General features: G+C 40.3%; 1 long non-coding RNA gene across 1 annotated transcript in view; it reads right to left on the reverse strand.

Moving 5' to 3' along the window:
* Positions 1-16,352: 16,352 nt before the first annotated feature.
* Positions 16,353-27,290, reverse strand: part of LOC148187246 (uncharacterized) — a 29,162-nt gene continuing 18,224 nt past the window's right edge. The window contains exon 3 of the long non-coding RNA XR_015779021.1: positions 16,353-16,837. This is a non-coding gene — a long non-coding RNA (uncharacterized LOC148187246). The remainder of the gene's footprint in view (positions 16,838-27,290) is intronic.

A 27,290-nucleotide genomic window follows, 5' to 3' on the forward strand; every position in this document is an offset into this window, starting at 1 on the left:
CACAGAACACAAGCACTCTCAGATAAATTAACCTTTTTAACCTAGGGGAAGATGAATAGAAATAGACTTGTTTCAGCTACAAATCCATCAACAGCGAAAGGCTAAATAGCCACAGGTTGCCTACCTGTGATTTAAACCAATGTTCATCAGTGCAGATTTTCACCAAGCCTCTGCTCAAGTGAGACTAAATGATTACACATTTATTAATTGCAATATTAGCATTCAGATAAACTAAGCAGAGACAGACTGTAAAGGCTATGCTTAACACCTGATGCACATAACCACTTCCTTTAATGCAATCCTCTAATCATTTTTTATTTCAAGAAACAAAATGTGTTTCCTGCAGTAAAAAGACAAAGATTACCACAGCTTACATTGCATGAGTTATCTTGTGTTAAGCAAAGCTCAGTAGCCTCCTAAGCCTAGAAAGCTATGGTTTTAGCATGGCTTAAAACAATGTCATATGATGAGATACAGGGTTGCTTTTCTCTCTTTTTTTCAAGTCAGCTGCAACGCGTCTAGTAAACGGTGGCTCGCCGACTTTTACGCGTGAAAATGGTGTTTTGATTACTCTATACCACTTTTTACTATGATGCAGCAGCGACGCTGCAGCTCATCCAGGCTACAGTCACGCACTTCTTACACACGCTGTGTGAAACGGACCTCCGTCTCATTCATAGCAAACTTTTCCAGTTCTGGATTTAGAAGAGCTGCTTTTTGTTAATCATTCATGGCTCCAGTACATCAAACCTCATCAAACTGTACACAAAGTAAAGCACAATGCCAGAAACACACACTCAAGTGTCCAAAATATCATGAACGCCCTCTCTGTGTTGTGCTGCTCCCCGCTGCTCACAACTCACACTATCTTTTGACTGTCAGGAGGACTAAAAGCTTTCTTTAACCCGTTTCCTCTGCTCACCTCTCCACCGGTTTTCGCCTCCGGGTACAGACTGTATTGTTAGTCCGGTCCTCCTCTGCTGCTGTTGTTCCTGCCCAGAAGCTTGTCACTCATCTTGATGAGCTGTCTACCTTACAGCAACATTCAGGCTTCTGGCTGCAGAAAACAGCATCAGTAAACTCCCCTCAGGTGCAGGAGGAGCAAGCAAAACTCTTCTGCACAGATCTCCAGCTTGCTTTGAACTTGTCAGTTACATGTTTAGTTGTGCTGTCTTACCTCCTCTTGGAGCTGCCTGTCATGCTAGTTAACCTGCGACCTCACCTTGGTAACTGTCACCTGGTTCAGTGCTGCCCCCTGATGGCCAGGAGCCACAAGTATTTTTTATAGGAATTGGAGTTAACTGTTAACTTGTCAGATTTTGTATAGCACACTCTGAAAGTGTATGTATATTTTTAACTTTGTGTCCCTCGCAAAGTAGCGAATAAAGTGATCAGTTGCATCTTCATCTCTTCTGTGATCCACAGGATCTTCTGTTGACACTCAGTGAGCTTAACACTTACTTTTGTTGCTACTAATCTATCAGAATGGATGACTTTCTGTATAAATGTAGCTAAATGTGGCACTGGTCATTCTGTCAGGTGCAGTAGGTCATACTGGCAGGTAAAAAATCTATCAGAATGTACTATTTCTTGTATGAATGTAGTTAAATTTGGTAAAGGTTATTCTGTCAGGTGGTGTAGGTTCTGTCAAGTACATTTATCCTTCAGAGCAGACTGCTTCCTGTGTAAATGTAGTTAAATGTGGTGTGGGTCATTCTGTCAGGTGCAGTAGATCATACTGTTAGCTACAAGTATCTATCAGAATAAGATTGAGCCACTCCCTCTGATGCACTTTTTCAGACAAACTGAAGCCTAGCGCTGCTTTATGCAAAAACCCCTTCAGTGGTTGGTTTTGGGTTTTTTTTTTTGTATTACAAAGAGATTTGCTGTTTTCTCTCTCATTCCCAGCACGTCTTCACATTAATATTGTTAATACAGTTTGATACATTACAGTTCAGCCACAGTGCTCTGCCAGAGCCAATTACGACTTCCTGCTGTCGCAGTTGATTTTTTCCTTGGTTTGATTGTTCAGATGGATAAAGATTGAGTTCACTGACCCTTCATCTACATGGTAACAGAATACAGAGACCTCCACCAAAACTGTCTGGTGTACTCCAACTCCAACTATACTATCTGCATGACGAGTTCAGCGTGTGTTATGGTTGTTAAATGCAAGGCCCCTTACAATAAAACACCGGCAACTGTGTTCTGACTGACACAAAGTTTCGCCTCATTGTATTTATTCAAATTTTACCATTGGATGTTTTTGCATTACATGCCAGTTTGTTACAGAGTTATCGCACTGACTGTACAGATGTTAGCTAACAACACATTTGCCTGTGGGTGTGTTTGTGCCAAAGCTTAGAGCCAGACTGATTTACCAGAAACTCCAGCTATTAATTTTATTTTTCAGTTTTTCTCATTTTTCATTTACTTGTCTCATGAAGTGGAATCAAATAGCTTCAGTATAGACAAACTCATTTCAAATATGTTTACACAATCCTCTTCTAAAAGGAATCTGCACGTTTGTGTCTTTCCATTAACCTTGTATGAAATTGCACCACCTTCTTTTTGTATATTGTATATTTTGTGCTATGATTGTCTCTTATTAGACTTTGCCGTTGCATCACTCCTCCAATCAAGATTTAATTTGATTACTCCTTTCTTTTAGTAGTATTTTTTTTCCTTCGATATGTTTATCAATAAAAATGTGAGCTGATTGTGGATTACCAACACATTCTCATCCAAACTCATCACCATAGCCTCATTCCTACTGCACTTACACTAGCACCACCTAATATCTGGCTTTTTAATGCAATGGAAATGCGCACGATTGGCATTGACACCCGGGTCAAATGACTAAGTGGTAGATCCAGGTATATATGCCTCCGGCTCCGATCGGCAGTGATGGGAACACAACACCTGGGTGAACGCGCTAATTTCAGCTCCTTAATCGGCAAAATGCAATGATGTGGTACCAATTATTACCGTCTGTCTCCTCCTAAGCAGCGCTCAAACATTATTCAAAATTAGTCTGCACCAAGTTTTAAGGACAGACAACATAAGTAAGAGATATATAAAGAGATGTAACCACAGAAAAGTTTCCACAGACGTCTGTTCCTGCTGCTGCCTTCTGTTTACCTGTTCTCTGGGCTGTTAGTGATGTCGCATGGACACATTAACAAAACAACGCATACACACACACACACATATTGGCAGACTTATCTGCTGAAGCGCTGTGTTCACAGGTATTTAATGCAGATGCGGCAGGTGCTGTCTGGCCGTGACTGCCCGCGCATAATAACACTGTGACAGGTTCTGTCCACACTGTCCACTGGTGTTTCTTGCGTACGCTCAAGGTGCCTTTTAGTGTTGCGGACTTACACCGAAAGCCCTGCGAAAGTGGTGCTATTTTTTAAGTTCGAAATGAGTATGGACTGGAGTAAATGTTTGTAGAAGATGACTGACAGTCCTGCTAATGCTTAAATATCATGCTGGTTAACAAAAGTTGAATCACAACAAAAGAGTTCAACTGTGACCAGTAGCTCTTTAGGGAGGATGGAAATGGTGGTCACATGGTCTCACTGTCATTTCATGGGACTTGTCATCCTGAAGAGAAACATGTCTCAAGGCGAGCACGTTACATCTGTAAATTGAGCCCACCAGCCCTTAAGATATCAACTGGAGATAAAGATGGGACCCATGGGAGGCTGTAGCTAAGTTTGGCTCGGCTCAGCGTTTGATCCTTGCAGAGCTCTGTACCTTTATAAATCTCTTTCATCACATGACCTCAAAGCCACAGATCAAAGGTACCTGCAGCCCAGTGTAACAAACAGTCGCCACCTTGGTTGATCAGATAACAGAGCGCATATAGTCAAGCTGAACAAGAGCTATTCAGTGGCTGTATGCATTTAAAAATGGAAAGCATCTACAAATGTATGACAACCTCAAACATTCTCTGGTGATAGAGAACACACTGAATGCTGAAAGGCTCTACAGAACATTTAACAATATCTGACATGTAAAAAATACATGGATGTAGATGTTCAGCTATGACCAAATCCTGAAAATGTGATCATTCCTATCAGAATTTTCTGCTGCTGTCCCTTCAGTTACATTTCAAGGTACAGTGGCAGATCTTCCTATAGGCATCATAGGCTGAGTAAGGTGGCAACATAGGAAAGTGTGTGTGGAGAGCATGAGAATAAGGCAAAACTAAGAGGTGAAAGCCATCTGGGCACAACACCAAAAAAGTTAGTTTAGTTGTTTATTTGTGTTGAATGTCACTGGCTCTTGTTTATAATAAATATAATAAAAATAAAAGGTAATTGCAGATTTTTTTTTTTTGAGTTGGGGTGAGGGTTGGGGGTGGGGGATACAACAACATTATTTGTTGTATTCATCTTTGCCAAGATGTTTTTACAGCAGGTCAGTATCAGAAATGTCCAGAGAAATGTCTTACACCACTCCTCTATCACTAATACCTGAAGCTGCAGGTCTATCAGTCTCATGGCTTTCCTGGACATTCAGTGCTTGGAAAAAAGAAAAGCAAACTTTACAATAAATGTATAACCCCGTGAATCAGAGTTGTTTAAGAAAGTTCTATTCACATTGGGATATTTCCCAAATAATTTTATGCCAGACTAGCATCATGGGTCTAAGGATGGATAGATCATGATACAATGGGCCCCTGAGCACAGACACGCAAAGGGACCCTTTTCTGCATAGGTGCAAAAAACAGAATTTAGAGTCATTTAGCCTCTTTTTGTTGTGGTTTTGTGTCTCTTTACACCGGTTTTGCGCTTTTGCGCTTTGGTCATTTCTTTCTTGAGTCTCTCCCAGGTTGACACATGTCCCTCAAGTGACATATTATAGGTGACTTAATTTGGGCCCCTGTGCCTATGCTCAGTAGGCCCCATCAGCAATCCATCCATGGGTCTAAGGCCCATAGCATACTTGTATACAACTACCGGATGTGTGGGATGTAAACACTCAAGGAGGTTACTATCATGTTAATGCTGAGATCAAGGCAGAAAAGGCAACAGCAGCAACAACATCAGTGGTACACAAGCCCTCTAAATCAAGCCTGTCGTGACAATGGGGAGTGTCTCTTGTGCTGCGTTTACTCTGTCAAATCCGCTCTGCTTTTACACTGCACCTGCTGTTTATATACAAACTGCATCTCGCATCTGCATTGCCTTAATTTTTATGCACCACATTGATGCAGGGGTGGCATTGCACCCGTCATGCATACGTGTAAGAGTAGTTAACAGCAAGTATATCTCAGGCCTAAGGATGCCTCGTTCACAGCTTTGGTACTGACTAAAATATCTTGCTAACTACTGTAATGTAGTCAGTCTGTGCTTGTTGAGAAAAAAAAGAATGAAAAAGACATTTTTTGTGAAAATTGATGCAAATAGATGCATAAAAAAGAAAACAATAAAGGAAAAAAAAGAGGGAAATTAGACTGAATGTCCAGTCAGAGAGCTGCCTATCATCCACTGCTGTCATCACAAATTCATAAAGCTGAATCAGCCAAATGACCACTGATAACAGCTATGCCAAGGCCATTAACCAGCTGATGCAGATATCCGAACGTGGGTGTTATGTGAATGTGTAAGTGCGTGTGTGTGTGGCAATGTGTTTACACTGTGTTACACTGTATTTGCCCTGTAACATTATTGAACCTATTTTGTGCAATACAACGGGCCTCTCAGTCAAACATGTTACTGAAAATGAATTTAGAAGTAACAGATGCTGGCATTAACTAGTTCAGCATATGGTCATGCATCTGTCCAATGGGAAAGCATTTGACCCCGTTATATATATACTGCAGTGACTTCCTGTCAGAGCAAAAATGCTGAAGAGCTTTAGTGAAATTCTGACACAATTGTTTCTAATTGTGTGTTTTAATGTGTTACAAATATATTTTTTTTCTCAGTTTCATACGTGGTTGCAACGTTGTTTAGTCTCTGGTCAGTGTTGCCATTGTGCTTTTTTGTGTTGCATAATTGTAGTGCCATTTTGGCCAAAACTTTCTTAAAAAGAGAAGATTTTTGTAAGATAAAGATGAAAAAAAAAATAACTGCAAATCTGTGTGGCTGGATATGAGAGAGCGATAAAACGTCAATAAATCTAGGTGACACGTAGATACAGAAAACTAGAGCCCAGTCAATTTTGTAGAGCTGTTATAAAAATAGATTTGTCCACAAAATTGGGTACATTGACTTTATCCCTCTAGTAATCATAATTACTTGACACTCAAGGTGAGAGCCAAAATCTCTGGAAAACTGGTGTGTAAAATTAATGTTACTTCAAAATAAATGCACTAAGTGCAGTTCAAATCCAAAAGCTTTGAGCGCCATGGTGACGGCAGCACCGCAGCAGTGATGATCAGCGCTTGAGAATAAAGTTATAAGTAGATTATCTCATCAGTACAGACTAACATCTCACACAGAGCCAAGGTAAGCTCTTAGACAAAACTCCAAACGAGCTGCTTACTCACGTCACTTCTCCTGCAAAATCGACTGGCTGACGGGCTGATTGACAGTCCTGACACATCTGCACACAAGGGACAGACGGGAAGTGTTCTTTGGATCAATACTAAATACATCCTCCCGTCACACTGCAGGATCAGTAACAGGAACAAGATAAGTAACAAAGCAGATGTAACTTGAAATCTTTAACGTGAAAACCAATACAATTATTAGTTAACACAAATTTAGTTCAACAAAAATATTCATTTTTCACTGTACGTTCAGTCATTATAAGAAATCAATATGAGTCTTACTTCTTACTAGATTCACCAACCTCAAAAATTGATTTGAAATAAAATATTCAGAAACTAATCTATATTTGCCCATGGAAATTCATGTTTACAATTTCCGCCAACAATTCAACAATGAACACTGCCTCCCATCTGATGAGCCTGTATTTTCAGCCTGTTCTCATTCCAAACTCGTAAAATAGCACCACTTTGTCGGTGCTTTGGCGTAACAGTGTGACGCCAAAAGGCATCTTTCACATACACATGAAATGGTGCTGGATGACGTCAGGTGGTAACACGGTCGGACAAAACCAGTTGCGGAGTTATTATATGGCAGCAGATGGCACCTGCTGCTTCCACCTGATACACACACGGACAGCGTCACTTGAGAATGCGGCTGGATGGAACTTGTTGCCTGCACATTAAACGCATCAGGACGGAGTCAGGTTGAAATGCTCCTGGTAACAATGTTATATAAGGAGTGTCATGGCGCCTAGAGGGTTGGCAGGAGGGGAGGGTATGGGTTGAACAAACAGGTGTTCAGTTCTTGTCTGAATGTGACTTAGTGGCTAATCCTATCCTTTGCAGCATGTGCTGTTGTTGACGTCCCGATGTTGGTTGCCATGTGCTGTTGTTGACTAAACATAGCCACATGCAACATCGTTGTCGAATACCGGGACATCAACCTTGAGTTGCAGCACCCCCTATTGACAAGGGTTGGAACAACACTGTCTGTGAATAGTTGGCTATTTTCTAATAACTAATGGGCTACCTGAACGTTTCTTTAATATGTTGAACAGAGTATGATAAAGTGTCTGTAAGAAAATATATGAAAAAGGTGTTTAAAATTGGTGGAATTAATACATTTCTCTGATCTGATGTGATGTCAGGGTTAGCTCATTAGGCAGCTAAACTTGGGGAGAGATTTGCGGTGTGGGTGCTAGTAAACAGCGCGGACAGGTTGAACAAGCTGTTAAAGAAAATTGCCTGTACAGCTTTGGAGCTTCTTTCATAAAATATCTTCGATGCAAGGGATTTTAAGTAGCTTCATACCTTTTGTCAACCCAACATGGCTATACGACTGAAGCACTGGTCATGTAAAAGTAAGAAAAGACAATATAGCACTTAATCCATTAAATTTGGGTTTAGGATTCAACAACAGAGGCTGATTATTCCATGTTTGTTTGCCTTTTCAAACACATCTGTAATTTTAGGCATTTTGTTTGATGTTCCAGACGTTTCAGACAAATCTGAGTTTAGAGGTCATGATTACAACTGGGATGCTGATGTGTGATGCTGAAGTCTGAAACGTGTATTTACTAGCTCCCAATAACATAAACACAGCATAAATTACTGAGTAAGGGACTGACTGACTTTGGGTCTGACTGCTCCGACGCTCTCAACCTCAGGCAGTGTGGGAACACTAATGCTCTTAGGATCGATAGTAAACACATTTTGTCCTCTGAAATCACATCAAGAAGACGTGAAGTGCTGAACAGGAGGGACATGCAACTTTTTTCTGCATTTGTCCATGGACCAGTTCTTTTACACAGCCAATTTTGAATAAGGGCATCTTACCTTAACATGTTTTGTTAGAATTTGCAGAACAAAAACATACAAATATTTAACTGTTTGTATTCTGAGCACTTTTTAGCTACATGAGCACATATAATATTTCTGTAGATATGATCAGACAAATCAGTGAAAGTGGAAAAGACAGAGACACTGGAAAAACTCATGTTTATACACAAGATTTGCTGAACTAAAAAAATAAAAAAGTTTTTCAGCATGACCATTTTTGTCAGACAAGGCCATATGCTGAATTTGTGATTATCTAAAACTGACTGATGAAAAACATATTTGTACTCCATCACCATGGTAACCGCATGCTTTGCGCTATTAAAACAAAAGGAAACACAAATATGTACAAAGTACATATTTGTGTTTCCCTTTGTTTACATGTCAATGAATGCCAGTTAAATAGCGTGAAGCATGTGGTTATCATGGTGATGGAGTACAAATATGTACTTGGTACAAACTGTTAATTCAAGGCATTAATAAAGACATCAAAACTTTTCAATTGCAAAAAAATAATTGAAATTTATGGAATACCAGTTGTATTTTGAGGATTATCTCAAATGTTAGAATCTCAGACATTCTTTTAATTTGTGTTTGGTTTTGCCAAGTCTGCATGAAAACAAAATCCATTTTTTGTGTTGGACATTGTGAACATGGCAAACATTTCTTTGAGTTAAATTGATTTTCTCTTTTTTTATCTCTGATTCTCTTCTTGTTTACCATTTTCTACCACCTCATTTTCCTTTTGTCTCTTTCATTCTCACTCAATATCTGTTGTTTTTCCTCCATTTCGCTCACGTTCAACTCATGTTCCTCGCCTCCATTATGTCTTTTGTGCTCTCCCTACACCCTCCACATACCTTTCAAGGACGATCTGCAGGTAAAGACGTGTTTGCAGCGGCAGCGATCCTGACAGTGCCTGGCTTTATAAGGAGACTCAACACAACTTTACTTTGAAATCCATCATGTCTCTTTCATTGGCCTCAGCAGGGGGATGGGCAATGCGGGTTGAAGGTTGAGTGGGGGGCTGGCTGGTGATTCAGTCCGTGAACGATGTCATCATGTCTACCTTAATACCTCTGTAAACTGGGATGCACGTCAGCCATACTTTAACATAAATAAGACCTACAACTCATCCCTCTAACTGCTGAGATTAAGTCCGACAATGGAGGAGGGTAGGAGGGTATGTTCCCACTCAATACACAGAAACACAGAGGCAGAAGAGAGCACATAGCCTCCTCTCTTAGTGTTTTTCTTATCTCCCATGCAGTGGATGAGACAGTCACAGACATGGCTGTGTCCAGATGTCTGACACATTAAGGCAGATTGTCTGAGCTGAAGACCTGACGCAGACCTCCCAGCCAAATGCTAGAGCAGAGGAAGGTGGACACAATGAGTGGCCACTGAAGTCGACTGCAAAGGCTAAATGAGGCATCAGGAACATCACAGAAGCAGCAGAAAGGGCATCAAGACAGCTGTGGATCAAGAGGGGCGATGCAGCTTGGGTAAGGATGTCTCATGTTGAAAGAGCATTTAAAAAAAATGACCTAAAGCTGTTACAGTCCCATTCACATATGTACTGCAACCCTAAAGCTATCGAGACATTACCTGGAGGCACCGTATGAATGCAAATTTTCAAAACATTTGGACCAGACATTGAATAGACCTTACCTTGCAAGCTCCCTGGTACAAAGTCAGTGCAATGTCCAAATGAGCCTATCTGTGAACAGAGCATGAAATTGTCTGCAGAGTTCACAGTGAGCAAGCGGGCATGTTGATGATATTTCTACCGTGGGGACTGTGCAAAAGCAGAAGAAAACAAACACTCGAGGGTGGAGAGGAATGGCCATTTACATGAAGAAGTCAACAAAAATGTCGTGACTGGAGAGATGACGAGATTCAGGAACTTCCGTCAGTAAGGGCTGAAGCCAAAACCATCAGACAAATTCAAGGAACAGCAAGAGCGTGTTTTTTATGACCATTAGGAACTGGCTACTTGGCTGTAGTGTAATCTAAGTTATGTCCTACCTCCTGCACACTCTAGCACTATCCAGGTGCCACCATCGCCTAAACCAAACGGAGCATTTCCAGTATGTGAGAACACTTCTGACATGATCGGTCTTCTGTTGTGTGCTACATTTAGATGCGTTGCTCAAACAAGTACATGTTTGTATGTAGTTCAGCTTCTGAGGCGCTGCAGCGTTGATCAAACATCAAACAGCAGGCCGAAAAAAGTTACACCTGCAAAGTTACTCCATGCCACACAAGTTTTATGTAGAAAATGTTTAAATCCTACTTGAATCATTTTTTTTTGACCTGACAAAGATCCAAGTAGGATTGTTGGGGGTAAAGGCCAAGACACATCGAACCAACATCAGAGAACTAGCGGCGATGAAAGCCCCCTGCTGTGTCGCCTCATGTCACAGTGTCTTGGCCAAAAGTTGCACATGAACACACCAAACCGACGGCCAACTAGCGCATACGCTCTGTGCCTGTGTGAGAGGAAATACCCATCCATACCTGCAGATGGCAGCCGTCTGTATTCATCATTTAAAATGGGAAACTGGAAGACCACCATGACAATAGTCAGCCAGTTACCACATTAGCAACATAATCTAATGTTGGAAGAACAAAGCATATTTACTGCGCAGCAGTAAACAACAACCCAAACTACCAGGAAATATTTCTGTTAAAGAGCTCAATCACAGAAAAAAAGCAATCTTACATTATATAACAAGTTTGTTTTGACCTCACTTCCTCTTGACTTTAGCCCTTTGATTACATTTTTCACTTCTGTTTTTCTTCTTGTGCACTGAGCTGAACAGCCAATAAGAGTGATTTCATTTACCGACAGGCTCCACAGCCACCACTGCAGATTCAGCATGTTGAAAAAATGCTGTCGAGGGTCGACAAGGGCCAATGATGGACCGCTGGCTTGGTGTCTCACAGCCTTAAGTGAGTAGGAATTACTTTTTTCTTTAAAATACACTGTTTTTTCATGAGCCTTCGCACCTATATGATGTGTGTACAAATATGGCAAGGGATTTGGCGAAATCACTCTGTATTCCCAACTCTCAGCGCGTTCAGTGCAGGCTGTTTAACCACTTGCATGTGTTTGTATCACATTCTCTCTCTCACAGTTTCTTCTTCTATCATTTCTTCCTGTAGGATGAAGAATCCAAAGATGATTTTTCACACGAGGAGGTTATTCAGGCCAGGTGTGTGGGCTGAAACCACTTTGTAGACACTTTCAAGTGTCCTGTGGTGCACCAGCAGGCTCCTCCTCTGCTGGGCCTGGAGGTACAGGCAGCCACTGGGTGGGAAAATGCTCAAACACATGCAGCTAAGCACACAGCAGGGGCTGCTGAATGCCCTAAATGGACCCTTTGTATGATTTGGCATATGTGTGGGCACCAAGACGAGAAGCTGAATGTAGCCAAAGGTAATTGTTTCAAAGCTTTGGGCTTTAGTGCTCAGACGTATTTTTGGTCACATCTGATGTTTCTAAAAATCAAAAGGAAATGAGAGGATAAAGCTCTGGTGGTTAGTTCAGCTTCATCTCAAATAAGTAGAATTTAAATCCATCGATTGTGACAAATGTGGCAAATCTACAGCGTCTCAATTATTATGGGATTTGCAGCCCTTGTTTGTAATTTAGTCTGACAAGCTGAGAGTCAGTGTGTGCAGCTTTGATGTTGATGTTGTTTCAGCAAAGTAATGTGTTTCGATAAAAGGAGCTCCCCAACTGCGGTGATGATTCCCATGAAGCACAGAACAGCGCTAATCAAAAATGGAAATTGTTTGCAGTGACAAATTTTTCTGGTAATCAAGGAGCTGCTTTGAAAACTTCACTAAATTTTGTTTCTGCATTTAACTTCTTCATGAATTACTCTTGTGACACTGCTATAGGAAGTATGTGTTTATCAGAATTAGCAGAGCTTTGTTGGTTATTGACTGTGCCCAACACTATTGAAAAACACCATTACCTGCTTAGTGGCTAAGTTGGAGTGGCAAAAAAAAAAAAATCAATTAATGCAGTTTTAATAGCATACTATATTGCAGGATGTGTCGCCATGGCATTCCTGATTAAACAGCACACATGAAGTTTCTGTCTAATTAAAAGACCTGGTTGCTCTCTCTGTGTTCAACACTTTAAAATAGTTCTTAAACCATTGTTGCTCGGCAGGAAAGTGCGTGCTCGCTTCAGTTCATCAGTGTTATTCTTTTGGTTGAAAAACAGCCCAATAAAAAGACGATTATCAGTTAATGAACCCTTTACTTCTAGACCTGGTAGTTCACAACAAGAGCAAAAGGAAAATAAACATGATAAATTTACACCATTATTTAATCAAACTTTGGCCAAAATAAACCACCTCTGGGCACTTGCTCCCAAAGCCATGCCAGTGTGGGTTGGCATAATGTCCTAAACTTTCTCACCCTGTTTGTAGAGTAGAGCTTCCTTTTATCTGCTTTCAGCATCACTTCAGTGTTTACAGGCTGACCTCAGGACAGGAGACAGAGTGAGTGCATTAGTGTGAGGAGAGCCAGACACTGACTCCGGCCTTAGAGGCTACAGCAGCGATTCTTAAGCTGAGGGTCAGGACCCAGAATGGCTCTAAAGACAGACACCTTTGGGTCCTCTTATAACAAAAGTGTTTTTGTAATGAGCTCCGATCCCAGGGACCCACCATGAGCTTAAGATCCCCGCTCTCCCTCTGCAACTGGATTCAAAATGCAAAAGTTTCAGGAGCTAATTACCATCTCACAAAAAAAAGAGTTCAGGGATGTCCAGTGGTGCGTACAGCGTTTCCACTGGTGCTTAGCTAATGGTGGAGTGGTTAAATTTTACTATTATTTCATCTGTTAAAACAAAGAGTGAAAGAAAGAGTTTTTGTTCTCAAGTTAACCAAGTTTAACAGGACAGGTGCTTTCTACCACAGGGTCAGGCTTTGTGGTACTGATTATAGTTTAAAAGTTCAGTGTGTATGATTTAGGATGATAAATTGTCAAAAATGGAATATAAAATAATAAGAATGTTTTCTTTAGTGGTTAATCACCTGAAAATAAGAATTATCATATTTTTGTAAGCTTTGAATGAAAAGTTTATATCTACAAAGGGAGCGTGTTCATCTGCGGAGATGTTTCTACATTGTCCCAAAATGTATAAAGCAAACACTGGCTTCATAGGGCAACTTGTGTTTTTGTGTTTTAATGTGTGTCTGCCACTGTAGTTAGCAGCACAATCACAATGAGCAGTGTCAGAAAAACATTTTCATAGTAGAATTGCTTTACTCAATGTTTTCACTGGTTAAAATCACCAGGTTCATTTGTTCTGAAGAGGACCTCTCACTTTTCTAGGATTTTAGGATATGGTATTTTAGGTCACGTCTTGGATTTTAGGAAGTTTCTGGGATTTTAGGACATTTCGAGCATTCTGGGATGCTTCTCGGATTTTAGGACATCTGTTGGTTTTTAGGACATTTCTAGGATTTTAGGATGTCTGTGGGATTTTAGGATGTTTCTGTGATTTTAGGACATTATGGGGCTTAGCTGGGACCTCTGTCAAGGGGCACAGGGGATCCTCCAGTGGCACTTTTCTTGGATAAACAAGCTCTTGATTGATGCCATTTTATGCACATCTTATGTATACTTAAAGTACAAAAACAATTTCCAGTGTGAATCACTTTATTTTTATTGAGAACTAGAAAATGGTTAGGGCACACTAATGGGGACCAAATTTGGCCCGTGGGCCATTAGTTGAGTATCACTGCTTTAACACATTTATCTTAATAGCCGGCTAAATAGGAAGCTGAAGTACCTATTCTCTATCCAGTCAGCTAATTTTGTATTGGTTAATTATTACCTCTAATGCACAGAAACATCTGAGAATAATCACAACACTAAACATTTAATTGCTGAACATTCACTCCAGTTTGACCACTTGAACACACACACAAACACACACACACACAGTTTAGAAAGGTATGATTTGTGCATAATGTGCTATTACTTGTTTAGTGTATAATGTTGTATAAACCATTGTACATATATTACTGTAAAGTGCCTTAAACAGGATTAAATTGAAAACTTACAGTTGTTTTCAGTCTTCACACACTCAAAAACACTGTGTAACTGGATCATGATTTCTCCAGGTTAGTATCCACTGACCCATTTTATCTCCCTGCTGTGACTCATGTCTGGGTACCACAGCAGTCACTGAAGCACTCAGCTCCAACCCCTCTCCCCCCTCATCCTCTGATCCGCCCCCCCCTCTCATTTGCCACATTCCTCTGGGGTGACGTCTCCCGCTGTTGTGTAACATCCATCGCCCCGTGGAGAGGCCAGCGCACTGCAGGGTCCTGACAGGTAACTCCCTGGACGGCCATTTGCCTCCACTGGCAAACATTAATCCCACGCTTTGCTCGTAAAAAAAATAGCTACTCGGTATGGAAGCCATTACACATAGAGGGGCCTAGAAGAAAGAAGGAGTCTGGAGGGGAAAAAGAGTGAAAAACAATAACAGAAGAACGGGGTAGTCGGAAAATAAGGGACTTAAGGCGATACTCCACGAAAAATCTCTCTTTTGAGTATCAAAAAGTGACCTTGTGTAACTTTAAAATGTTTTCAAGGGTTTGTAGTTTGTTCCAGTTTTGGTTAGCTCGATTTACAGCAATTACGGCATCCAATGGTGATCCAATTTCACCATTAAACCTGTTCCAACAGCAAAATTATGCTCAGACACACTGGGACGAAGCCATTATTTTATTATCCATGCCTGTATCCGACTCTGAATGATATCAGTCGAATCAGATTTGTGATTCATTATGAACTTTGATAAACTGTCTCTTTTTCCCATAAGTTAAACAGGGGTTTTGGTGGGATGTAAAATGTGACCGTGATGCTGACATAAAAAAGTCAAGTCAGCCCTCTCAGCTAATGCATGTTAACTACACTAACGTCCAAACAGATATGTGCAACAACTTTTTTTCCGATACTAGATACCAAACAAGCTAAAAATTAAACACTTCCAACATAACCTCTCTTCCTCTGGTTAGCTGTCTCCATTAGACTCAAGCTCACCCTGGGTCTGGATCTGCAACTGCCTGTACCAAAAAGTAGCATGAAAGCAAGGAGCACCCACTCTGCAGCTAAATCTGGGGACTGAAACATCCCCAGAAGGTACACTGTGCACTGACTGAGAAAATATCATAACAAAAACGACTGTTGCGGAAATTAGGGTGTCAGGCAAGGGAGCAAAATAATGCTCCAAAGATTTTGGCCATTTCACAGAGTTCCCTTGACCTCTGACCTCAAGATATCTAAATGAAATGGGTTCTATGGGTACCCATGAGCCCCCCATTCACCGACATGCCTACTTTATGTCAGTCCCATGCAGTTTCTTTCTGTCATTTGATTCCTAATCAAGACAATCTGATAAGAATTGCTTAACTTTGTCAATTTAGACTTTATAATGGTTTTGTAATACGAAACAATGGAATTGAAAATGTCAGAAAAATGTGATTAGTGGCAATTAACATACATTAGTCTATACATTACTCCTATATATAGTATTAAGAAATTATTATTATTTTTAGAAAAATCATACACAGTATATTTCAGGATTCCCTATAAAGTTTTGACCACTAGTAGCTTTTTGTAGCAATTAATTCAGGATTAAAGTCACTGTTTTGAATGTCATGTTTGCGTTAACGTGCGCAGGTAACACATTTCTGCTGCCAGTTTTGTATTATTCCACTGATGGGCAGTCGGTGGCATTAATATGCCAGAAACTGACTACACATAATAGCTAGAAACAGCAGCTATAGTCATTGAAAAACGCCCCAGTGCCTAAAAAAAACGTATTGTAATTTTATGATATTTGATATAAAAAGAACTCATAAAATAATAATGGTAAAATAGAACTTTAATGTGCTCACAGTTTAACTATTTTGAGCTCAGGGTGCCTCTAAAATTGTGGCCAGATGTATGAAACCAAAAGCCACAAAGCCCTTAAACTCATTGGAATCAAAACAAAAAGTCACTAATAGCAGATGAGCTCTGCTTCTAAAAGATGCCATGGCCTTTAGCATAACTGTCATAACTCAGCCTGAATAGTGACAGGGATATAAACTGCCAAACTGCAAAAGAAAAAAAAAAAAAAAAAGAAAGATAGTGCTTCATTGACTCACAGTCCACAGCGCTATTTTCAGAGAGCTCATCATTGCTGTGTGCACCTGTGCTCCTGTTGCCTTAAGGCATGCTGAGCAGCATCTGAATGTTTTCTGAGCCACAAGGTCAGACAGACAGTAGCAGCGTCAAGACAGCTCACACACACAACAGGGATGAGAGAATCTTAAATTATTCAAGAGTAGACAAAACCCAGACCTGGTAACTTTTCAAAGTGTGAGAGAGAACATTTCTCTGTCAGCAGGGTCCCCTGGGTGCTCGTCCAGCGTGAACCTCTTCACATTTTGACCGTTCAGCCTGAGTTTCCTGTGTGAGAGAGACACAACATAAAAATGCCTCAGAGCAGGCGAGGACAGACGCGCCCTGGGGTTTTTACTACAACAGGTACCTGATGGAAGAGTTTAGCATCAAACCTAATTGAGCCAACATTTCCACAGTTAAAGGTACTATATGCAACTTTTTACATGTAGTACCTTGCATTTATAGTCAATGATTAATGGATTGTAACTTAACTACAAACTGAGGCTTTCCTTGACTCGCTTGGTTTTCTATAGAGAGCCTCAGAAATGAGCCCTCAAACTTGAAAATGAGTTAGCATTTTAGTGCCCAGATTCCCTTGGCTAAAAATATGTTATTGGTAAGATGCCTGAAATAACATCTGCGGTTAACACAAACTTAAGACTTTTAAGTTTAGCCCTATGACATAAAATATTTCCGTAAATCCCCACTTATGAGCATTGAGAAAAAAAAAAAAGGCAGTTGCTAGCAAGTGGCTTAATGACACCACAGCACATTATTACACTGAGCCATGCAAAACACGGCATTACAGTCTTGTTGTGGCGGTGACATTAAGTCATGTGACCATGGTGTAGTTGGTTTATAGGAGATCAGGAGATCCATAGCTAAGTTACAGCTAGCTAGCTGTAAAGCTTAATTGGTGGTTGCTTTGCAGCTGATAAAGCAATTTGCAAATGGCAAGCTAATTAGTATCTTTGAGCCGATGGTCCAAATTAATTATAGGAACATACAGGTAGTAACATTATTCTACATATGAGAGTAATTCATTTTCCAGTGTTCAATTCACAGGATGCAGGTCAATCACAGTCAGTCACTTCACTAAATGGCCTCAGAGAGAGTCACTAAAAACAAAGATTTTCTGAAAGTTATTAACAGAAATTTTAAGATTAAGACTGAACCTAATATCTGAACATAATATTTTGGTCCTGTTCTCGCAAAATTAGAAAGATAAGCTATATGGTGACTGAAAAGAATAATGCATCTTAAGTTCATCTGTATTTGTGACAGATATAAAAGCTTCAATGTCAGCTTATTTCCTATGCAGAAGAAAGCAAATTGCTATTCATATATTTACTTATGCATATCAGTTAAGTTGTTTTTGTAAATGAATTATGTTAGAGGTCTGAAATACAGTGTTGGATCTCCTCTGCTACTGAATGAGCAGGTTACATTGAGTCATTTTGCCTCAAAAAGCCCCGAAAAAAGAACCAGCGTCCCTTGATGCTATAAACGCTGTTTCAGTGGTTTTTCTACATAAAAGAATACATTTCTGGGTCAGACACTGAATTATGAACTAGTTCTGGCAGGACACTCTGCTGCATACACGGACATGCATCATTATGAACGGTTCACTGAGCCTCAATTCCACTCAAGTATCTCAGCGTACTTTGGCATGCACACCAAAATGCTGATGCATGGCACGTTGTCTCTTCAAATTGAAACTGCAGCATGCTTATTGCTTTACAAAGGTTTAACAACAAGCTCAGTGCTGCTCGTTGTCAGGAAAGATTTGCTTTGGGAGCTTATTACTCTGAGGGGAGGAGAAGTGGAGGTTCCTCCTGTGGTATTTTGGAGCTGGAGAACGGCCGGTTAATGTATTTATATAATCCAGCTTTGGACACTCTGTACTTTAAGTCCACTTCAGGAGTACTTTTGTGAAGAAGTGCGGTATAATTTTGCCACTACCCTTAGCCTTTGTCCTCGACTTGTATCTTGGGGAGTGATTTTCCTGATTCCCCCCTTATAGTTGTGGTGTGCTATGGTGGAGAAAGCAGTATTAGATTTGTAAAAGCAAGAGAGCAAAGTATATCTCAGAAAAGATCCCACCTTGAAAATGGCCTAAAACACAAAAGATTGATTTTGGTGACTGAAAATGAACAAATGTTTTATTGTCCCCTTCTCTCGAGAGGCTGAAACGTTGTTCTGCACATGAACAAACTGTGCACTGGGGCCTCCCTTTTTTGTGTATGACTGTTTCTTTTATACTATGTTTTTTTTTTTTATGTCTCTGCACCTTTGCCATTATGTCTTTGGGTTGTACATCCGTCAAGAATATGTCAAGAATGCCATGAGGGAAATTTCTTCAAATTTGGCACAAATGTCCACTTAGACTCAACAATGAACCAATTACATTTAGGTGGTTAAAGGTCAAAGGTCAGGGACTATTACCAGAACAGTTAACATTTTGAGTTCCACAAAAACTCAATTTTAATGTGTTATGTATTTGTGTTAAGAGATTTATTTTTCTTTACATAGTTGTCCAGCTATGGTTGTCATTTTACTTAAAAAGACCAATTTGAAGGAGTCCATTAATTGTATGAAACACAAAACTTACTGGGGGAAAAGCCCTATCAAGTTTAAAGTTACAGTGCAAAGACCTACAACTATATTGATCAACTAAGTAAGGGGGAATAAGTGATTGCATTAGATTGGCTGTGGCCCCACCACCCTTGGTGATCACAGTATACCCACTACAATAAACTGGACTACACCACTTGTCAAAAATGTGCTTTGTCTCTGTGAGTGAATTTTCTAACTGCAATGAATTCAATGACAGATGTCTTAAATGTTGATGTGACAGAGTCCAAACAGTTTGGGTGGCACATGGCAAAGAAGCACTACGAGAAATGACAAAAAAAAATTTAGAGGTCATAAACTCGGTACCTCTTGCATATATTAAAGCATAGCAGCTGAATGTGGAGGTGTAATTGTTGCCCTTCATGCTACACACAGCCTTTACCAGAGCATGTGATTGAAACAGATTGATGCCAGAGGTCGTCGCCGGCACCTGCAGCGCTGTAGGAGCACAGCAACTAATAAACATCGCTCCAGCATTGTCTGTTTTCTCAGCACTTCCACTTGCAGGTTCTTCATTAGCTCTTGGCAGCCTGAGCCTCACATGCACCACTTTTTCTTTCTATTTACATGCCAGTTTCAATGAATAGTAATGAGCATTACTGTTGTTGCTCTGTTTGCTGATGACCTTCTCAGTCTCTCCTGGCACACATATTATTCTGTTTTGCAGAAATGAGTTGCCTTGGTATACACAGGCCATCAGCAGTTTTAATGCATGCTTAATAGGCCTGCCTGTGTTGGACACCCGCAGCTGCCTTCCATCATCCCCGTTATGACATGGCTGTGATGGCTGGTATACATTATACATACATTAAAGAGATAAGTGCCGTTTGCAGAGTGTATACACAGTGAGATGCTCAATGTGACCCTGTTCATATGCTCATTAATAACAGCATATAGCCTACATACTGTATCTTCGTGCTGAGAAAGGAAACATTAAAACCAGGAGCTTATGGTTTATGCAGGACACTTATGGCCCCTCTCAACTAATGAGGTTTAGGAGCCAAACTCAAGCTACTAGTGAAAGTAAAAGTGGCCCTTTGTGCATCTGATCTGTGGATATAGGAGCCTGTTTATACCTGGTAACGACACGCGTTTCAGCGACCTGAACACAAGTGGACAGCGGAGACATTGTTGTTCACACCTGTCTATTATCTGTCTGTGGCTGACCACTTGTGTTTAGATTTTGCTAATGTCTTAGTTCCTTCGTCTAGACGGTCAAACGGCCCTGTACACACTTTTTTCCAGCTATCGGAAGAAAATTTGGCATTGTACATCTCTGCAAGACACAAATCCATTACATCTGCACGTTTCATATGTATCTTATCAACATTTCTAAAGTGACAAAGTGCATGAGCTGATTTTGTCATTGGTATGTGGAGCGATGGTTGATGGCGTGACACACAGGTGAGGCATGTGCCAAGCTACAGACCACTGTTTGAAAGCCCCAAACCACAAAATCTGTAACTTTTTAGCAAGTCATTGCTGTGTTTCCAGTGGCTTTTAAGACCCCAAATGTGGGTATTTTTTTGAGTCCCATTCCTGTTTTTCCAGCGGGGATAGGGACACAAAAAAGTCGTGAATTTTTACCAAGACATTGCTGCGTTGCTGTGTTTTCTGCTAGCATAGTGCCATAAAATACTGTTGCTTTTTACTAATACATCACTGCGTTTTCTGCCAGAATAACGTTAGTTGCACAAAGGGTGTTATGCACAATTGCAAATGTAACATATCTGTGTTTTGCAGAAACACATAACACCAACTTTTTTTTTTCTGGAACGTGGCTTCTTTTACATCAACACTATTGTGAGCTGCATGCTAGCAGTTGTGGCTGCACAGACACTGCTTGAGATACTCACCAAGAATGCCTCTTATAGTGGAGCCACTAGCAGAGCTACAACACAGCTACCCATACAGAAACTCTCTCAAAGTGGCCTAAATGTGCTTCTAGTTATTGCAAAAGCTCCACTAGACACCATGTTTTTCTATCGAGACACAGCAAAATCTCCTCAGCACGGCACTGGCACAGTACCTGCTAATGGCTGGTTAGCCCTGACTACCATTACTGCAAGAACTTGCTTGTTTTGTTTTGACCAGCAAAATGTGTCTTATTAAACTCTAATTGTCTGTTAAATGGGTCAGTTGTAAAAATGTTGTCATCTGAGAAGAAGTTTTTTAAGACTTTAACATGCAGTCCAAAAGTCATGGCAGGACAGTTGCAGGTGTGGACACATCTGCCTGTGCAGACATCTAGGATAGACAAAACAAATGACTGCATGCACATCTGGATCTGTGTTTATCTTGGATTAGATAAGCACAGCAATTTACCAGTTATGTTAGCCTCAGTAAAACTGTCAGTTTAATCATTATAGTTAAAATATGGTTATATCATCACAGCAGGTATAATAGAGTATGTAGTGGTAGCCCCCGGCTTTAATTTGCTGTTTAGAGTGCTTCAGATTCATCCAGTGACTCTCAAACATGGCAGGAAACATGCCACTTATACCAAACATGAGTCAAATAGACAGCTGATCATCTGCAAGCTGATCACTGACAATGTGCAAATCATTTTTAGAAGCGAAACTGAACAAAGATACTGAAGTATAATAATGTCAACACTTGTCTCGAACAGGCAATCAAACCCATGAAAAAGAAAAGTCACTTGCAATCCATTAAATGTGACAAAAACACTTCCACTAGCAGTGGGGGGAAAAAGCTCCTCACAACAAGCACCAAAAAATGTGTTGCCATTTTTTTAAAACTGTATTTAGAATTTTCACCATTGATGGTAGCTGTAAACAACCAGGGCATTTTTTCCCTTTTCAACAGACAACTCAAGAATAAGTGCACCCTTCTTGATCCAGTTCTGTTTTGATGCTGTTGCTTGGGCTACACAAGTATCCTATTATTCACTCAGTACAATTTTAAAATGATCAGATTTAAAAGTTACTGAATTTCTTAAGTTTTGGTTTTCAGGTTCAGTTTAAGAACAAATGCTGTGCGTTCCCAACATATTCAAACCCCGACATCGCAAATACTGCCGCTTTGTCCGTGGACCAACACATCCATATATGGGTCTTTAGGGACCCTCCTGTGTCAAATACACCTGTCTTGTCACAGGAAATGTACAGTTTCTGCTTTTTACATACATACAGGTTTTTTTTTAAATAAACTCACAGCATAGGTAAACCCCTTTATTTTTAGATTTAGGCAGCAAAAGCTTGCGTAAGGTTTATTACAAAACATTACACTTTGGCTTAAAATTCACACAGGATACTAATAGTGGGCTCCTGGGTAAAAGTCTTGAGTTTATTTGACCCATCCAACACCCCAACCGCCTTCCCTACAAAGACTTTCTAGCTCCTTATATTGGGGTAGATGCCAGTGGTGTTACAAACAGCTGTCACATGGTGAGTATCAAACCACCGCAAAATGTACCTCTGTGTGTCTGTGTCTGAAGTCAAAGCAACGGTATTTGACTGGTTGGGTCACTGCATGCTGCCTCTAAAACTGATGTGCCCAGTACATATCATGCATTAAAAGAGCCTCTTTGCGTTGGCATCTGACATCACTGACAATGCAGTAGTATTTGACAAGTTGCAGTAAGTATGGGCTGGCATTCCAAGGTTGACATACATGCATTTGACTGATTGTGTAGCATCATGTGAAATGATTCAACACATGCTATTAGTCTGTGAGTTTCCTGGTTGCTAAACTTGTGTTAAAAAGCTGCAGAGATTAAAACAGAAACGTCCCCTTAAAACTGAATAGTTTTCAGTAATTAAAGGTCTTGGTCCAGATAAGAAGGCATCTGCATCCAAACCCAGGATATGGAGAGGGGATGCAGGTTAACAAGAGTGACACATTTTAGTAATATTGCTAACAAGGGGGATGGCATCCCTATTTGTACCCCTAAAATTACCTAATGCTTAGAGTTTCACTTTACTTATACTGATATTGTGAGGACTTTTAAAGGCACTGAGGGCTTTTTCATTGTCGTAGCATGTATTTTCTCCTAAGCTGGAGAAGAGGCAAAAACAAGTGGTACAAAGTGAGTTGTTGGTATTTCGATTGAAATTGGGTCAGATGTACATGAGCTATCTATCAGATTTTACATCCTTTATCACTGCCAATTGTAGACTGCAGCCATCTACTCTTTACAGTTTTACAGGATTTACAGTTATTCTGCATTCTTTGTCTTCATGCAGACAACCGTGTTTGCCATCATGCATGATGTGTGTGTTGTGTATGACCGAGTGTATATGTGCATCACTGTGTTTCTATACATGTTTGAGTCAATAATGATGGGGTTCGTTTGTAATGTTTCAGTAGCTTTGCACAACTGCACAAGCATCAGTCATCGCATGTGCACGCAATCTTAGCAAAGACATTTTACAGCTGACATGCTTTGTTTAGCATTCTCTTTGGACACCCGCAGTGCTGACGGTCTGCTTGTTTGACAAACAGCGCTCGCTAATTGCAACCTGACAAACACAAAAACAAACCAGACAGACATGCACGAAAAGTTCACACAGCCTACGGAGAGTCACATATTTCATCAGCTGCCCGAAACAAATGGTGGGTGGTCGAGAAAGAAGCAACCTGAACAGATAGGTTGTGTTTTTACAGCAGTGATGGATGGAGCGCACACATCGCCAGAACAAAACTGAATCAATGAATAATAACTAAAACTACACCCTGTGGTTCACTGTGTGCCCTAAAGGCTGCAGTTCAAACATTATGAGGTTGAATAAATAGCTTCTGAATTTGAACCAAAGCGTTTAGTTCAGTCAGATACAGAGCTGCAGTGCATAAACTCTGAACTGTAAACAGCCGGGGCTCATTTCCCTCCACCGAGATCGTTTAAGATTGGTGTGAAACACATAAGAGCTACAACTCAAAACCACAACTACACCTGGGTCAAATTCAAAGAAAATTGACACATTTTCAAGAAGTGCACCTCTGGGTGAATGCTGAACAGCTCTTTCCCCAAAAGTACTGTAAAGTCTCAAATAAAAGCTGGCATTTTAGATTTTTTTTTTTAAAAGGAGGAAAAAACTTAATTAAATCAATATTAATAAATCCCATCACTACTCCAGATAATCATAACATATTTTTGCTATCTCTCTATAAATAACTATTCTCACTCACTGATAAATTCATTCTGAACATAACAACATCTGCATGTGTTCTTAATGGAACTCAAAACTCCCCAGAGGTTTCACAATGAAAACCTTCTAATGTAAAACAGATTGAGAAAACTCTTAGATTTCAACTATAATAGCCAAAAAGCAGCAACAGAAGATTAATATGGCATGTGAAATTGAAAGATCAGAAAATACAACACATTTTCACCCCAACTCTGACCTTCCGGTGTACTTATGACATTTTAGGTATCTGTCTATGTCAGCTGTTTATGCTCCAGGATGCCATTACCGTGACATCAACAAATGTATATGGTAGAATGATGCTGCATGGTCCTTATGTTTACACAACATGAGCACATGGCAACCAGCGATGGATAGGACTATGCTACAAAGTTAAGAATGGTTAGGTTTGGGGCAAAAGAAACACATGGTCTGATTATACTATGTCAGTTTCTCTAATACTGCCACTGATTTATGGTGAGGTTAGGTGTATGGTGAATGCCCAGTGGTGTCTCAGACCGATGCACACTTTAGCATCTGTCTGACATGTCGAAGGGCGTGGTCAAGCGTCCCTATGTGCAGGCTGTTCTCATGCACAGTTCAGATGTTAAACTATGAGAAGTCAAGCACCAAAATTCATACATATCCCATGCAGTCCTAGATGATCCAGTTAGGAGGCGAGTTGGGGCTGTGGATGGGTCACATAACCAGCCTGTTCTCATTTTGAACTTGTAAAATACTGCCGCTTGGTCAGTGATTGAGCCTTCGAACGGCATTAATTATAAACACAACCACACAACATCTTTTATGGCAGCATGATATGATGAGCCACTGGACGCATCAGTATATGGAGCTGGAAAGTCCCTATTGGCAGGGCGACAGGGGCAGTGGATGGGTTTGTTCCAGTGTGAATGTGGAGCCAAACCATTGTTTTTATCTAAACCTAACCATGTTTTTGTGTTTCACAACAAAATGAAAGTAAATATGAGGTGCTCTGTCAACGCTGAAGATTGAAAAATACTGTATGCAACGTGCAGAAACTGTACATTTCCAGTGAAAACGGAAGTGTATTTTGAACAACAAGGATACCCAGCACATCGTATGTAGACGTGAGCAGCTCTGTCCAATATTTGATGAGCTGGGATGAGAATGTGTTGCACAAAACAAATGACTTTCCCCAGGGGACTTTTGTTGTTTAAGTGAACCTTGAGACATTTTAAAGTATGTCCTTACCACATTTATTTGCCTAAACCTAACCACCATAGAGTTTATGCTTATTTTGTAACTTTACTTGAGGGATGTAACTTCATTCAGGGGGTGCTAATGCGTAAGCTATCATACGAACCTTATGAGGATATGTTGCTATGTGAGCACCTGGGAATGAGAACCAACCTATCACACACCGGTGCCAGCAGAGAATGAACTGACAACACAACTAACAGTTAAAGTAGACTATGTACTTGCCAAAGAGAGCTCTATACACAAGAGGAAGTCCAGAAAATGTCAGGCAGAGGTATCCAAACAACAAAAAGCAGGCTCAAAGTCCAATGTGCGGAAAAAGTAGTCAAAAACACAAGGAGACCACTCAGGGGAAACAATGCAGGAAGGCTCACTAAACAGGTAAGATGAAGTGGCAAAGAGAGAAGAAAATAGAGTAAATACACAAGGAGAGCAGAGTGACACAGATGGACCAAATCAGGACGGGGCAGATAATCACTGAAACAAGGCATGACACATTAGGTGAGAATCTCAAAATAAAAACGGGAGCAAACCCAAATAAATGAATGAATGAAACAAAGAACATAACAGAATTCCCAAAACAACAAAATCCTCTTGATTCACCGGAGTTTAAACAAATGATGGATAAATAATATAGCTAACGATAAGATAACACCAAAAGCCAACGATAAGATAACACCAAAAAGTAACAAACAAATAGTATCTGGCTGCAGAGCCAGACCATGACATAACCAGTTTACCTCATTCTTCAACTTTTCTCATAGTGTTAGAAAACACTCTTAATGAAGTGTTAGACCTCACCTTTGTGTTGTTTGTCTAAGTGAGACAGTGAGTGCAGTTTTTGGCCTCTACATCAAGATCTCTGCCGTGTTGTCATGGTAGACTCATTGATATCATTGAAATCAATTATGCCAGTCTGAACACAGCCTTACAAAAAACCCAGATGTCTAGACATCTTTTGGCCAACAAGTCAATAAATCAATACTTACTGGATATTACATCACTGCACTTTCCTTACGAGAAAGAAACATCACCTTCCTGTAGATATTTCACTATAAAAATCTATTTTCATGTAAAATAGATGGAGAGCATGTTGAGTTTGAAAAGGTGTCTTACTAGAATATTGTGAATGAACACAGAACTAACGGATTGTCTTAAAGAAAAGGAAGGCCTGGTTATCTCTTCCTTTGAAGTACTTATAGAGAACAGATGACTTTCAGAACTCTGTTTGCAGAGAAAACTACATTTTGTTCAAACAAATGACTCCTTGCATCCAACACAGATCAGCAGTGTTCTTCCGCGGGTGTATTCACATGGCTGGAGAGTTTTCAAGTTCTCGAGTGTTCACTACTTGAGTTTGTTGTGGAAAGTGGGCACCATGTTGTTCCAGCTCAACTGGCTCCAGTTCATTGAGGCTTTGAAAATTTGGGTGTCGGTCCTCTTCCAAATGATATGCAGAACTGTTTCTAACAAGTCGGGATAAGATTCAAACTAACAACAGGAAATGAGCACAAAACACGCGGGTTTATGGGATGGATGTTTACACCGCATCACCAGCGCTTGGAAAGCAAAGCGAAAACCGTTAAAGATCGGGTTACTACAAACTCTAATAAACAAGCTGCTTGTGAATAAACTTTTGTTTACATGTCCTGGGTCTCTGTGTGTTTGTGCTGTGTGAATCTAAACAAAACAAGTCCTGCAAAGCAAACTTTTCCATTTCA

The sequence above is a fragment of the Plectropomus leopardus genome, chromosome 15 (assembly GCF_026936395.1).
Source record: "Plectropomus leopardus strain MGB_pleo_1.0 chromosome 15, ASM2693639v1, whole genome shotgun sequence".
NCBI classification, from domain to species: Eukaryota; Metazoa; Chordata; class Actinopteri; order Perciformes; family Serranidae; genus Plectropomus; species Plectropomus leopardus.